Genomic DNA, 17,148 nt, shown 5'->3' on the forward strand with positions numbered 1-17,148 from the left:
GACATAGGACACAAGAGTAGTTATTGTTGACGAAATACCCTTTATTAGCTGTAAAACAGGAAAACAACAACTTGTGAGCCAGTAATCTGGGGTATATTACTCTGACAATGAAGTTCAAGAGTCCATTTGAACAGTTGTTAATCATTCCTAGCGTGATTGACCTGGATCAGTAATATATTATAATTGTCCCACTAAACAGTCTTTAGGTCCATTAGCATTGGATAACTGTACCAACTCTACTCTTGGACAACTGACAGTGACTCTCTTCCACTGGCGTTCAGCATCATCGGTGGGTAGGGAACCTCAAATAGTAAATGGATCACAGCACACGTAAACCCTGTGTATCTCCAGGGAAGATATTCCACTCCAAGAGGTGCTCGCTCTCAAAAGTCCTGGATCCTGGACCGTATTCCAAATAGCAAAGAAGAGTAGATAAGAGCAGCACTCAGGGGTTAATTCCAGAGAAACTTTATTGCCCACAACGTTTCAACTCAGAAGAGTCTTTGTCAAGTGCTGGGTTACATACACACATGCCAACATTAAATAGTTACCATAACTCCGCCTCCACCAATCACATACGTAGAAACAACATCACATTACATCATGTCCACCTCCATTGGGTGAATCAGTTTCACATCACCGGTGCAGCATAATCAAAATCAATACAACCATAGTGTTTTATTTACCCTCACATGTGTTCCTGACGGGTACTGGAGAGGTCGCACATTGATGACGTCACTTCTGTCCGGGACTCCTGTCTTTAACATCACAGAGTTCAATCTGTGTGTTTCCCATGTATACGTCAGAGTCAGCTGACAGAGCACATGATCGGAGCTCACACCCGGCTCCTCCCACGCAATCCGGCCGCTGAACCCAGCAGTATCAAGGGACTCCTTCAGTCTGTACGTCACTCGCAACTGGCAGAACACGTGATCGGAGCCTCCACCGGACCTCCCCCACATGCATCAGTCGCTGGAAAGTGCCTGACATGTTCTATACTACTCATTACTAGTTATCACTTATGTTAATACACTATCTTTACCCAAATCTGGCTCAGGATCAATGATCCCGCCGTAAAAACCGGGAGGGATATCATCAAGCCATAGCCATTGATAGTGTGACCTTCCACCTGTAGTCGCATGACCACATGTGTAGGTGCACAAACAGGGCTTTACCCTAAGAGACAGTGTCAATCATATGTCATATATACACCTTACAGCAGGTACATGTGGAATCATATAACTAGCGCTAGTCAATACCTGGACCCATCTTGATATATCATTGGCACTATACACCTATGGCAATCAATTGAACAACATGAGACCTCAAAAGATCAACAACGCATAATATGTCATGCTAGTATGTTTTTATTCATTTATTCTGTTATTTTATACAATGTAGCACCGGACATGGGAAACTGCATCACCCAAAGGAACCTACAAAAAAACAAACAAGTGTTAAAAAAGGAAGGGTAAAAACAATACACAAAGAATCAATGCTAAACCAATTCATCAAAAACAAGTTAATCTACAAATAATAAAGGGTTATACTCCACATTAAGGCCCCTAGGGGTTAGGGAATCTGACCTGAAAATCCATTTGGCCTCCAATAGCTTCAACCTCCGTTCCCTGTCTCCCCCCCTCTCGTCTCTCTCAACCGAATCGATAACCATAAATCGAAACTGACTAATCGAATGGTTGTGATCTTCAAAATGTCGGGGAATGGGGAGGTCGAGTTTTCTGGTCCTAATATTGCTTTTGTGGTTTGACATGCGTTTCCGAACCTCCGTGGTTGTTTGTCCCACGTATTGAAGGCCGCATGGACAACTGATTAAATACACCACAAACGCAGACCAGCAACTGTACCATCCACGAATCCGAAATCTTTTACCTGTCCTTGGATGTGCAAAACTATCCCCCTTAACCATGTTGTGGCATGACGCACAACCAAGGCAAGGAAAGTTACCGTTTTTTATAGGTGCCAATGTTCTCTGTATTGAGCCACTGGGACCAGGGGAAGACGTGCAAACAAGACGGTCTTTCAAGTTCCGTGCCCGCCTATACGCCATCATGGGTGGATCAGTGAACTCCACGATGTCCGGGTGGCTCCTCGCCAAAACATGCCAGTGTTTGTTCAATATAGAACAGATTTCCCCACTGTGGGCTCCATAAGTGGACACAAACGGGATGCGTTTCATGGTGGCCTTGTTACTTTTTGAAGGACTAAGAATCGACGTCCGAGCTATCTGCTTCACCCTGTGCGTCTGTTTACTTAACAGATCCTGTGGATATCCCCTAGCAGCGAATTTTCTACACATAGCCTCCAATCTGTCATCGAAACAGGTGGGTAGGGAACCAATGCATCAGATATGTAGCATATATTGGCTGGCTGTAAAAACGCAGCCGATATACGTTTGTGTATAAGAGCCCTTAGTCTAATATGTATGACCTTTTGGATTTATTCCCACACAACTGATTTCTTATTGAAGTTTTTGTGACTGTCTTATACTTTTGAATGGGATTTGCAGAAAGACATGCTGCAGAAACAATCCCATTCAGATGTATGTAAAGGATTTTCAATTTCAGAAACTTCAGCAACAAATCTGTACTGTGTGACTTTACCCTTAAGAGTTTTTTTATACGAGCGTATATACTGCGACATAAAAACAGAAGGGGTGGTTGATTAGTAAGGTGACTATGACTTATTTCACTACTTCCCATTATTGTGATTTTTTTGTTAAATGTTTTAATTGTCTGGACTATCTCTTTAAGGGTGCGTTCACACGAGCGCATAAACGGCGCGTTTTTGCGACCAAACGTATATACGTGACCATCTGAGGCAATGGTTTCAAATGTATTCGTTCACATGGGCGATTTTACGGCGCGTAAAAACGGCAACCCGAAAGAAAAACGGAACATATGCGACCGAAATACGCGCCAACGCATATTCGATGGCCGAAAAGATAGTTTGCAAAGTAGGAACAAACGAAAATACGCTTTCTAGCTCTGGTCGTGATCGGCGAAAAACATTCTCTCCGGCGAATATACGTTGCGCTCGTGCGAACGTAAATACGCCTACGCTCGTGTGAACGCACCCTAAGACTGTGTATTGCACTATGCAATGAAATGATGACTGAATGATACATTTATACTTTGAACATCTGCAATTAAACTAATTTAATTAAGAAGAACCAATTAGCTGATTATCCCATGTAAATGTTCAAGATTCTTTTAATAATGGACTTAATGCCAACACTAGAATCACAACAATAAAGATTTATAAGGTGCTTCTGGTAACATAACTAGAAAGCACAGAGTTTGCATTCACGCTTTGACCCTTGCCTGATGGGGCCCAATGACACCTCTATCATATGGGAAGACACCAGTACATGTATTATAAATTGAATGAAATTCTTCACTTTGGACCACCCCATAACCTAAAGTAATAAGTGAATAGTATGAAGGAAGCTGAGTTTAAATCTGTATTTTGCATGCTTTATACTCAGTCTTGTTCCCCATCTGTGTGCCCGCAAACAAGGCATTTGCAACACAGAGAGGACTACTGTGTATGTTCACATAACTGAGGACTGCATCACCATGCAGCAATGACGGGTTTGTGTGTGCACAGCAGGGAAGCAGTAGTGATTTAAAAGGGAAGATATTACAGATGTGAATTCAGTGCCCTTTATACCATTCATTCATTCATTCAATTTTTAGGGGGTCGTGAAGAGACAAAGTCTCTTTAAACATGATAGTTTAGGGGCCTTGACTTTTTGCATTAGGATCCAAGAGCTTCTAGTTATGTCTCTTCATGGGAAGACTGCAAAAAAAACTGTGGCAAACAGACCCTTATTCCAGTCTCTAACTCAAAGAAACTTGGTGTAAATAAAGTGCTATACTCTTTAGGGGATTTTTTAACTACTTTGTCTTGTATTTTTGACGTGATTAAAATAAGTTTGCCCTACTGTAAAAAACATCAAGTCTTGCTAAAAAACTGGTCTAGAAATCTATAAGAATAGTAAAACAGATATTGCACAGAGTATCAGACAACCTACAGTAAGAGAAATGGAAAAATGGCAATCAGTCCTATAATACCACTTTGTGGGTTATGGAGTTCCAACTGTTTGTTGTACACAACGTTAAAGAGTAAGTACTATACATAGTATAAGGGCTCAGTCACACGGGCACATCGGCACCCATACACAGGCGTCGATGCGCCCGTGTGACTGGGCCCTCACTGCAGGAGGAAGACGGCCGTACCTCAAGACGGACGTCTCTCTGCAGTGCTGAAGAAAGAACACATGACCGGCAATGAAGCCGGTCACATGTACTTTCTCCCGGCGCTGCAGAGAGACGTCCGTCTTGAAGTACGGCCGTCTCCTTCCTGCAGTAACACGGGCGCCAATGCGCCCGTGTGACTGAGCCCTAAATGTAATGCTCAATAATAAATGCTACCTGTGATTTATTAGAAATTGAACCATTTTTACTTAAAGGAAATCTGTCCGTTCATTTGAGCCCCATAAGCATTCTGGGGCTCAATGGTGAGGGGACGGAGGTCCTGGGAGCTATTTTTTTATGCTCATCTCGTTCAAGCACCGTGACCTTGAGAAATCAGCGAGGGCATGCAGTGTGACTCTTTTCAGAGGACGATTTACATGCGCTCTCCCGTAGAGATGAATGGGAGAATGCATGCACGCAACCCTGTGAAAGGAGCCAATTCCTTACTTCTGAGTTCCATAACATAGTTTATGGGGCTGAAACATGTTAACAGGTTCCCTTTAAATGTGTCCAGAAATGCTTAGTATAAATTAACTAATATGTCATTAATAGAGATGAGCGAGCATACTCGTCCGAGCTTGATACTCGTTTGAGTATTAGGGTGTTCGAGATGCTCGTTACTCGTAACGAGTACCACGCGGTGTTCGGGTTACTTTCATTTTCTTCCCTGACAAATTTGCGCGCTTTTCTGGCCAATAGAAAGACAGGGAAGGCATTACAACTTCCCCCTGCAACGTTCAAGCCCTATACCACCCCCCTGCAGTGAGTGGCTGGCGAGATTAGGTGTCACCCGAGTATTAAAATCTGCCCCTCCCGCGGCTCGCCACAGATGCATTCTGACATAGTTCAGGGAAAGTGTTGTTGATGCCGCAGCTGCTATAGGGAGAGTGTTAGGAGTGATTTTAGGCTTCAAGAACCCCAACGGTCCTTCTTAGGCCATAGAAATCGCAGATCGCACCTATGTGCGATCTGCGATTTCTGTTCTCTTCTCTATATGCGCTCAATGGGGCCGGCGGCAGCAGCGCCGACCCCATTGAGAACATATAGAAGACAAATCATTCTTCTCTGCCACAGCTGTAACAGCTGTGGCAGAGAAGAACGATGTTTGCCCATTGAATTCAATGGAGCCGGCAATACAGCAGGTTCCACTGAAAGCAATGGGCTGCCGGCGATCGCAGGATGAATTGTCAGGAAGGGCTTAAATATATAAGCCCTTCCCTGCAATTCATCCAGAAATGTGTTACAATAAAAATATATAGCCTGCAGCAGCGCCGCAGAACACCAGGAGAAGTGAGTAATGATTTTTATTCTTTGCTCCGCTGTATTCCCGGCGTATAAGGTGACAGTTGGGGGGTCGTCTTATACGCCCCGTCGCCTTATACGCCGGTATATATTTTTATTGTAACACATTTCTGGATGAATTGCAGGGAAGGGCTTATATATTTAAGCCCTTCCCGACAATTCATCCAGCGCTGTCCGGCAGCCCATTGCTTTCAGTGGAACCTGCTGTATTGCTGGCTCCATTGAATGAAGCAAACATCGTTCTTCTCTGCTCGGCTATGGCAGAGGAGAACAATCTTTATGCTGACAGTGTGGGGGGGGGGGGGGCCCTCTCTTGCCGCTATTGTGGCTTAATAGTGGGACCTGGGCACTTGAGATGCAGCCCAACATGTAGCCCCTCGCCTGCCCTATCCGTTGCTGTGTCGTTCCCATCACTTTCTTGAATTGCCCAGATTTTCACAAATGAAAACCTTAGCGAGCATTGGCGATATACAAAAATGCTCGGGTCGTCCATTGACTTCAATGGGGTTCATTACTCGAAACGAACCCTCGAGCATCGCGAAAAGTTCGTCCCGAGTAACGAGCACCCGAGCATTTTGGTGCTCGCTCATCTCTAGTCATTAATACTTTTAATAGGTGACACTTTTCAGTATGACTGGTCAGTGTTTGGCTTGACGATTGTAAAAAAAAATCTTACATTGTGTCAAGTAAAATTAAAAATAAGGTAAGGAATCATTGAATTTCCAAGCGTATGTCCTCAAATTGATGCAACAATCTCCTATCGTAATGCCTAATTAAGCTATAAGAACATATTAATACATGGAGTATCATTTTACTGTAACTGATATGAAAGTATGTGAGTCTTCCTTTAATAGTTCTGGCCAGTTATTATGAAACAATAGCTTCATTCTATGAGGCAGACACATCTGTTTTGTTTGCTACAGCTTGATAATATTTCAGAAGATCTAAATGGGCGGCAAATGAGTTCCCTGCAGCTCAGTTCATCCCCTCCGTAGTAAGTGCTACAACACTTGTCTGCTCTTGCTGTTAATATATGCAGCCTCTCGACGGTTAATAACCTGTCATAAGCTGTATCAACTGGCTTGAACTGGTTCCCCACTTCTGCAAATGCTTTAGAGCACATACCATAGGTGAACTGAAAAATTGAGTGGTTTTCTACGGATAGGACAGCGGATGCTGCAGATTAACTCTTACAATCTCACAAAGCCAGACGGCAAGCCATTTCTGACTGCATCTTATCTATAGCTACTTGATGCCTCTTCTTAAATCTTATTACCTTTCCATTGTACTTAAGTAAAATGACATATGGTTGTCCTTCCTAAAGAATCAAACTAATGTGACCAATAACTGTCCTTCTTAGGGAAGCATTCCAAGAAAAACACTGTCATGGTTAGATCTTTGGTGACAATGTCCCTAGAAACAATAGATTCAACTTGATTACTTTTAATCTATTTTAATAGACATACAAAAACTAATACTTGTCTTCTTTAGCAAGAGTCCGCTGAAGAAAAATAAAGCATAAACATTAAAGCTTCATTTCATTGGTTCAAGTCTTTCCTTCTCATTTGCACAAGGAAAAACTAGAAGCAATGGGATGAAACTGAAAGGGAAGAGACATAGATTCACAGATTAGATATTAGAAAAAACTTTGTGACAGTGAGGGTAATCAATGAGTGGAACAGGTTACCACGGGAGGTGGTGAGTTCTCCTTCAATGGAAGTGTTCAAACAAAGGCTGGACAAATATCTGTCTGGGATGATTTTGTGAATCCTGCATTGAGCAGGGGGTTGGACCTGATGACTCTGGAGGTCCCTTCCAACTCTACCATTCTATGATTCTATAAATTCAGAAGCCAGGATCGGTTTAGTAGGGGTTATGGAAAAAGGAGATTGAGATTTGTATATGAATCACATGAGACTAAGTATAGTAGTTTTGCAGAGAGCCAGCTATGATCTTGAGGTGGGTTTGTGGAGACATCACAACTAGGGATGAGCGAGTATACTCGCTAAGGCACTACTCGCTCGAGTAATGTGCCTTAGCCGAGTATCTCCCCGCTCGTCCCGAAAGATTCGGGGGCCGGCGCGAGGCAGGGAGCTGCGGGGGAGAGTGGGCAGGAACAGAGGGGAGATCTCTCTCCCTCTCTCCCGCCCGCTCTCCCCTGCTCCCCGCCACAACTCACCTGTCAGCTGCGGTGGCCCCCGAATCTTTAGGGACGAGCAGGTAGATACTCGGCTAAGGCACATTACTCGAGCGAGTAGTGCCTTAGCGAGTATACTCGCTCATCCCTAATCACAACGTTAGGCTCGGCCCATGTGATTATGTCGCTGACGCATGTGCTCTGCCATTCGGCGCTGGGCACCAATGTATGCACATCCATCTATTGGGATACTGTGTGATTGGTCAGCAGGGAGGTGGTTTCCTCATCCAGCCAATCAATCATTACTGTAGTGCATTTATTCCAGCCCCTCCTATAAGAGGGTGCTGGTTATTCCTCTGCATGGTGGAGTTCTAGCCCAGCTCTTCCTGGTGTTGTCTCACTATCAGATAAGTGTTTATACTTATTATTTAGTGTTGTAACATCTGCTTTCTAGTTCTATTGTGACTCTTGTTATTTACACCTGTTAATTGTCAACCCTTTGAGCACCTAGGAACAGTCTAGGTTGCCCTCAGGTACCAAATGCTCTCGTCAGGCTGATCTCCTCGATTTTAGGTAGAGCTTCCCGTATGATAGGGTGAGATCTGCCTTTCTTCATTGTTTAGTTATGTTATTAATAGAGATGAGCGAGCACGCTCGGATAAAGCAGTTACTCGAGCGAGCATCACCCTTCTCGAGTAACTGCTTACTGGTCCGAGCAGGCTCGAGGGGGCAGCGGGGGGCGGGGTGAGCGGGGGATGGCGAGGGGTAGGGGGGGGGGGAGTGAGAGAGCCTGCTCGGACCAGTAAGCAGTTACTCGAGAAGAGCGATGCTCGCTCGAGTAACTGCTTTATCCGTGCATGCTCGCTCATCTCTAGCTATTAATAGTTTTGTTCTCTGAGTTTTTAATTAGTGTGTATATCTGTTATTTTAGAAAAGAAGTACGTCCGATCTGGACAAGGTGTTTTGACGTGCGGCTCAAATGGAACAAGTAGGTACCAGAATTTGAAGTATATAAATGACTACCAGTGACTAAATTAAAGAAACACTACTTAATTCAACTCCTCTGAATTTACCTACTGCATCTATAACCGTAGTCCAAAAAGTATTTTATGCTTTCTCAAACAATATAATTTTCATCCTCTCTCTATTCCTATCTTTCCTACCCTATCTCCATTTGGTTATCTTATTTCATCTATCCTACTAAAACATTTTTACTAGGATTTGTAAAAGCATAATTAGCTTTTTCTGTCAAAGACCCAAATATGAAAATGTCCAAAAACATTGTGCTTTTCTGATTTTATACCACCATACTGCTAAACTGGTATAAAAATATACTCATGTCCTCAGAAGGCTCACTTGGGCAAGGTGAACTTTGCTCTTTCACCATTTTGACATGTCTGGCTTATATATATATATTCCCACCAGGAATGATTCTCTTAGAAGCAAACCAAACAAATGTCTGCACTTTGCGATCAGCTTCATTCCAGCTGGGTTTATACATTTATAATGTAAAAATGAGTCATCACATCAGTACTTTATTCTCTTTTTATCATTGGCCTATTCATTGCACAAAAAAAGAGAATTTCTCACCAGTCAAGAATTTGCCAACAGAAAGGAACCAAATATGATGTATGTTCTTGAGAACTAATTCAACATATTTTAAAATGAATGTTTTTCTGTTGAGCTTTTATGTAAGTGCCAAAAGCAAAATAATAAATTAAATGCGATTAATGATAAATGGCTAATAGCAATGATGCATAATAGCATTAATGGGTTGTTTTTATGAGGAAAGTGTTTGAAATGCATAGTCTACTCTACTCTTTAAAATTATAGGCCATTGCATGATATTTTTCAGACAGCAAGATGCACTGGAATTTAATATACACCCAATGTTAGATAACAGTCAAAAGAATAATTCAACTACTGCAAGGACAGAGAGGACTGACAATGATCAGGTAGAGTGTTTCATAAGTGATCTGTCTGATCATTAAGGAAACGGTTGAAGGGAGATGCTTCTCACCGCCCCCTCTATCTTTGAGTTAGAAGATGTGTAACTTTTTTGGCAACATTTCGACGCCTCAGTACCATCATGATACTATGGCAGGTGACAGAGTGCATGGAGTGGGCTCAGGATCTACATCTGCAGCAGTTTGAACTCTTAAAATATCAGATCTGCACAGTGAGCAAAGATGTAAATAATTAACAAACATGCTGATTTTTGATGACCCCCCCTCACCTCCAGAAAAAATGTAATACACAGCAATCAAAGAGTCATATGTAACCGTTTAAAAACTATGGCAATCAAATGGCTGTTGCCGGTGGGTGTCAGCTGTGAGAAACAGATGGCACCCACATTTTATGGAGCGGGATCAGCCCCCAAGCCCCTTCCATACAAACCCTGGAAGCACAGGGTTTGCTGTGTCATTAAGGGGTTAATTACAGTATATGGTACATTAAATGGTGCTATTAAAATACAAGTTGTCCTGCCAAAAACAAGAAATCATGTGAATATGACAATAGATAAAAATTATCACTCTTGAAAGGCAGGGTTTAAAGGAACCAAAAAGTTGGCCAAGAGAGCTAACATTGATGTCCATTACATTATGGGGTTACCTGTCATCAAATCTGCACTTGGTTTGGAGGTAGTTATATAGTATTTTATAGGTCATCTTACACATGCTATAGTTTTCCTGGTAATACATTGCTTTTTAAAGAAAAAATAAATGACTCAGACAAGATTCATGTTAGCCATTTCCTTTAGCAACCCCCGCGGGAGAACGATAACACTGGTCAACAAATCAAAAACATTTTTCTGTATCTGGTTTGGAAACAGGTTACTTTAATTAATTTTTGGGTGCTGAATTCAGTGGAAGAATCAGATTCTGTCTATCATGTTACATTTCTAGGATACATAGCACTATTACATAGACTATAGTATTGACAAATATTGTCTGGTTTTAAATACAAGGAAAAAATCTAATTTTTTTTCTGTATCTGGTTTGGAAACAAGTTGATTTAACTAATTTGGGGTGCTGAATACAGTGATAGAATCAGATTCTATCTATCACGTCACATTTCTGAGATACACAGCACTATTAGGCCGGCTTCACACGAGCGTGACGGGCTCCGCTGCGAAATATTCCGCAGTGAAGCCCGTCACGGCGCCCCCCAGAGACCCCATACTTACCAGCGGAAGATAGCATGAAGACGCTTCCCCGCCCACCGCCGTCGCGTCATGTGACACGCCCACCGCGTCACATGACGCGGCCGGCCGTGTCACGTGACGCGCCAGCCGCGTCATATGACGCGCGGCAGTAGGCGGGGAAGCGTTTTTTCACGCTATCTTCCGCTGGTTGCAGCGGGAGATAGTGTGAATGGACGGCTTCCATTGACTGCAATGGAAGCCGTCAGCGCGTACACTCGCGGCAAATAGAACATGCTGCGGGTGAGGACGGGAGATTCCACGGTGCGGAATTCCGCGGTGGAATTACGCATCGTGAGCATTGTGCTATTAGGTTCAATAGAACCTAATAGCAGGGGGCAACGCAGCGGATTTTTGCCGCGAATTTACGCGGCGTAAATCCGTTCGTGGGAAGGAGGCCTTACATAGACAATATACAGATCATGTCGGTAACCTTCCTGCTCAACTACAATGTTCTGCCATCTAGTGACCATTTTTAGAACTTAATCCACTGTGTATTACATTCAAATAAAGAGTTTAGCTTAGTCACTGATTTATTTTTATTTAAATAATTTACAAGAAAAGGAGCACAAACACAAAAACCTTTCTACACCCGAAAATCCATAAGAATTGATATATCCCACAGCAGATGCAAAAATGCTGTTAAGCAGTGTAATCGTCTTATGTAAAAGGGCCTTTACCTGAATACCATCACTCCCTGTTCCTGGTGGGGTGGGGTGCACACAAACCAAATGCAAATGTCCTTGGTGGGAATCGAACACAGAACCCCAGTACTGCACAAAAACATTGAAGAGCACTGAGCCAATATGCTGCTCTAGCATTCATTTCCTTCCTTGTTTCAGCTTTCTGCTTTCATTGATATAAAACCTAGATTTGTCTTACCGACGCTTTCTCATAAGCCTGCATATGTGTTATGCTATATCATGCCTGCTGGGAGTGTTGACTAAACACAGAGACAACCCATTTATAGTCTGGTGGCTGCATAAACAGGACAATGAACAAAATGTAAATTCCTCATAGTTTTGCTGCACAGTAAAGTAATCATTTTAGCAACATGAATTACCCATGATACATATAATTTTGAACTCTTAAGTAATAATAATTCTGTAATTTTTCCATCAACACAGTTTTCTTTTACAATTGCTGTAGAAATAACAAAATAATACAATAATAATCTTTATTTGTATAGCGCCAACGTGTTCCGCAGCGCTTATCAAAGTTGTTTATATCTTTGTTACATTTGAAGAGATTCTAACAAAAACTATTTAATATAGTCTAGAGATGAGCGAGCACCCAAATGCTCGAGTCCGCGTTATTCGAGTCGAGCTTTTTGTAAAATTCTAGAGCTGTACTGGAGTAACGAACCCCACTGACTACAATGGGAGACTCGAGCATTTTTGTATGTGGGACGCCGGGGGCTAAAAAATTTGAAAATGAAGCACCCTGCGTCGCAGCAGGGAGGGGCCAGAATAGGCACATCACAGCGGGCAGGAGCCAAAACCTGGGGCGAGTCGAACACGGCTTGATGCTCGTTCGAGTAACGAGTACTATCGAGTACGCTAATGCTCGAACGAGCATCAAGCTCGGCAGAGTATGTTCGCTCAACTCTAATATAGTCCCTTACCCACCATCCAACACATTTCTGGATGAATTGCAGGGAAGGGCTTATATATTTAACCCCTTCCCGACAATTCATCCCGCGCACGCCGGCAGCCCATTGCTTTCAATGGAGCCGGCTGTATTGCTGGCTCCATTGAATTCAATGGGCAAACATCATTCTTCTCTGCCACAGCTGTTACAGCTGTGGCAGAGAAGAATGATTTGTCTTCTATATGTTCTCAATGGGGTCGGCACTGCTGCCGCCGGCCCCATTGAGCGCATATAGAGAAGAGAACAGGAATCGCAGATCGCAGTTAGGTGCGATCTGCGATTTCTGTTCTATAATTTATCGGAGGAGCGCATAAAAAGCGCTCATGTGTCCGATACCATTGCAAAGCAATGGTTTAAAAAAATTGCTGGACGCATGCGCATGCGCAAATCGCGCAAAAAAACGCCCGTCTGACTAAGGCCTTAAAGTGCAACTAAACATATTGCTTTGAAAAGCCAGAGTCCATAGAATCACCATTTTTCATCCTTTGGAAAGCTATGATCAGCATCAGATTTCTACAACTGGAGATTTTATATATGATTTTCTATGCTGTTATTTAAATCATATCCAAACTTTGTAATGACTTTTCAGAATAAACTGCTATGTGTATATACATGGAGAAAGAACATTATTTCTGGCCATAATATGACTTGTAGCCTGCATTTTTCATCGGTTTCCCTTCTGTAGGCTGCATGTCTAATTTTCAGTTACCTGCTGCAGTGTCTGTGTGAGTCTCTCCCCACCTTCTCCCCATTTCCCTATAGACTACTATGGGCAGAAGGACTCACCAACCTCCTCCACTTCCTGTTATCTGTCTTGTTATTTTTGTTACTGGAGATGGGTATTGTCACAGATCAACTATTCCGAGCTCTTTCGCCTCTGAGAACACTGGTCATGGGAAACTCTTGATCGATCACTCTAGCGGGATTGCAAGCTTGGAGTTGTTAGAATACAGCTGATTTGTGCCCAGCTGTCCTGGGTTTCTGCATGCACGCGAAGCGAAAGCTGAAATCACGACGTGATTTGCTCAAATGCCTCCTGCACTCTACAATACCCAAATACACTCACTATGACCACCAGCTTTTACAGGTAAGCTGGAACCTAGACTTATGAATTATCAGCACAATCTTTGAAGTTATGGTTTGCTTTAAAACGGACAAGGCTTGACTAACAAATTGCAGATTTATTCTAAAAAAGACTAGCAGTGCTAAATATCTATATGTATACGAAAATATACAGAAAAGGATGTTACAATGGAGATAAGGGTACACAGGCATACACAACAAACAGTTTTTTTAAATAATCAGGAAGAAAATAAAAGAAAGATATCAGATTTGGGATACTTGGCCCAAAGTTCTATTTGTGCCGAGTCACTAAAGCAATGGGAACAGTCTTATGCTGAGGCGTATCTCTGAAGTCTGAAAATTTGGATAAGGAACACACTTCGTTTTAAAGCCTTTGCAGAACCACACTCCCACCAGCCTTTTTCTGACATGATCAAAGGCAGGTTGAGTATATGCATGAAATATCTGTAGGAAACCCCGATTTAATATTTTGGCCATATTTCCCCAGTAGGCGCACCAATGGGGAAGATTTGGCTGTCATGTTTATTATCAGGAATTTACCTCTCCATATATACTAAGCATGATAGGGGACAGATGATCGGCTATGCCTATAGGCAATTCTGGAGGTTCTGGGGGTCACTAGGAGTCGTGGTGCCAGAACATCTATGAGAAATATACAAGGTGTTAAGCCTCACAGGCAGGGGGGTCAATTAACATCTACCTGTCACCGCCTTAACTTTATTGCCACCCAAACAAAGAACTTCCTATGGTCACATGTACATCAAAGTAAAGGCCTGGCAGTTGTGAGGGGAATGGGAAGACACAAAGGGGAAAGGATGTCAGCTAAACTTTCGTAGTGTCCTGAATGGCAAGTTGCTTTGGAAAGTTGGGGAACACTTTATCAATATCTTTATACCACAGGTATCACATGTTGGTAGACAGCAAATTAGAAGGATGAAAAACTCCTACTGACCAACATGTTAGATGAATTTTTCAGCAGAATAACATAATTTCAGGTAAATGAAGGGATTTGCACTTTTGTTAGTTATCACATTGACTATCACAGGTTGTGTAAAAGTGCAGTGACCATTTAAGGAAAAAAAAAGAATAAATCTTTGTGTGAAACAAAATCTTAAAATCCTGCTTCCTACACTTTACTGAAGTGCTCTAAAATCTCCTTCACACAGGGTAGAGTCATACCCAGAGCATGCTGCGCTTTGAAAAAAAACTGCCATTGACCCAAAAATGCTGTGAACCAAAATGTTTTGTATTTATTATGCTCTATATTTTAAAGATTTAAAGTAACATATAGCCAGGGTTAGTTTGGGGCAAAAAGTATAGCCATAATAATGCCAAGAAAAACAAGTTTTTCTCTCATACAGTTATGTCAATGGTAAAACCAAAAAGCCATAGATCTGGAGATTCAGGGATAAAAAAAAAAAAAAAAGTCAGATCTCGAAAGAATTAAGGGCAGTATATCATGACAGGTCCACTGGTCTATTATATCAAGCTAAACAATAAATATTATGCCATTTGGTTAGTAGACATTAAAGAAAGAATACAGAAGACTCTTGCCCGCTTGCAGTTATTGATGGCCATTGTTGTGCTGTCCATCATTGGTGAAGGGAGACGTAGGAGGAGAGCAGGGGCTGTTGGCACACTTTCCTGAATATAGTGGACCCGTTTTTAGGAGTGGACTGTGTTCTTTATTAGCAGCCATTAATTAAAAGACACAATATTTTTGTAGTTTTTCATATTTGTTATAATAATGTGCTGTTCTTAAAGGGACTTCCCATTTAAGTATGTTATGGCATATTGCCAGGAATATGCCATACTCTGATTGGTGGGACTGAAACATAGCTTCACGAAGTTGTAAATTAGGTGGTGCTGTTGTTCCCTGCACAGAGAAGCTCAAAAAAGTGTTATGGCTATACCACAAGTTTTCCCTTTGGTCCCTGGTGGTCAATCCATGCTCCTCCAGTGATTGAGACTCAATTTGGTTGTTTGATTCCAGTACTGACAAAAAACTAGATTGATGACATTAAATGCTTGTGCCAATGCATGGAATGTGAAACCACTGGTCAGAAGAAGTAAGCAGCCTGCACAGAGGGGGCAATGAGATCAACTGAACCCTCCAAACCAAAAGAAAACCCAAGACTTATATTTTTGCTTGGTTTACCTACTAAAATCTGACTGTACCGTCAGATTATATTTTTGGGTTCCAAATCACTTTTCTCTAATATATACACTAGGTTTCCATGTAAAGTTTATTTGTACATTTTTTTTGTTCTAGTTTAATAGAGCACATGCTCAAATTTTACAGCCTCTGATTCCTTTTTGAGAAGTCATTCCACAGATTTCATCTAAATAACCAAATGCTCTGTTACTTAAAACATACAAACTGGGAAGCCACATAAAATACAATTATGTTCTTTAATTCTTTACTAATTAATCACTCCAATCATTTTGTTTGCTCATGTGCTAATTAAGTATAACTGAAAATGATTCATTACAGTAATTCGTGAAACTAAATTGTTGCTAAATATATTAGGAAGAAAATATGCAGTGATGATGAGGTGAAAATGGCTAGTTGTAAAGGAAACTTTGGTAAGATTCATTAATGCATTAAAACTGTGTAAGGCCTTGTTCACATGAGCCTGGTTTGGGCGCAGTATAGGCACCTGAAAACATTGCAACTATACTGCACTAAAGATTGCGTGAACGGGTGATTTCCAGCTATTAAGTTTCGAGCTTAATTAGCAGTGAAATGGCCCGTTCACACAATTGGTGGTGGTTGTTATCTAGCTCCCATACGAGTCTATGGAAACTCCTGCACATCAAAGATAGGTCAGGTCCTATCTTTTCTTGCACCACGGACCTTAGATGCCAGCTTGGCACACGCATGTCCTATCTTTGTTAAATGCGAGTATGTGGCGCATCTAAAATTTCTCATGTGAACGCATCTATAGTAAACAACTGGTTCTATTAGACACGGTCTTTTCACGCACCTATAATGTGCTAAAACCACGCTCATGTGAACAAGGACTAAAACAATAACTGTCTTTGTTGCCCAGAGCAACCAGTTATAGTGCAATTTTCCTTTCTTAAAGCGCTTACCAAAAAAATGAAAGCTGCATTACAAATGATTGTTATCGCCAACAAAGACCTTTTTTGGGTTGGACAGTGTAATTTATAGTAAATTTTTTAATTCTACAAAAGTATCTTCAAGTGATCAGGAAAAAATGTAAGTGTTTTTTTGCCTGTAGAATCCCTCTTTTTTCTAGTACATTAGGATTTTAAGACAAGGTGACATTACCTAAATACCCCTAGATATGCTCAATGGGTATTGAAAAGTTGAAAAAGAAATTACAATAGTATACCAGGACACCATCTATTAGGCTGCCTGCACATGCGCAAATTCAATTGCAGATCCCGTGCTTTTCACCGGCGCAGGCGATCCGCTGCTCAATTTGCCCATAGATGTGCATGGAGATTCCTCTGCTCCACGCACACAAATG

General features: G+C 41.8%; 1 long non-coding RNA gene across 1 annotated transcript; it reads right to left on the reverse strand.

The window, feature by feature from the left end:
* Nucleotides 1–1,349: 1,349 nt before the first annotated feature.
* Nucleotides 1,350–2,316, reverse strand: LOC136610762 (uncharacterized). Its single transcript, XR_010790157.1, has 2 exons — nt 1,587–2,316; nt 1,350–1,436 (listed from the first exon to the last, which is right to left on the reverse strand). It is a non-coding gene; the product is annotated as an uncharacterized lncRNA (long non-coding RNA).
* Between the last annotated feature and the right edge of the window lie 14,832 nt (nt 2,317–17,148).

Source organism: Eleutherodactylus coqui, chromosome 2 (genome assembly GCF_035609145.1).
Source record: "Eleutherodactylus coqui strain aEleCoq1 chromosome 2, aEleCoq1.hap1, whole genome shotgun sequence".
NCBI classification, from domain to species: domain Eukaryota; kingdom Metazoa; phylum Chordata; class Amphibia; order Anura; family Eleutherodactylidae; genus Eleutherodactylus; species Eleutherodactylus coqui.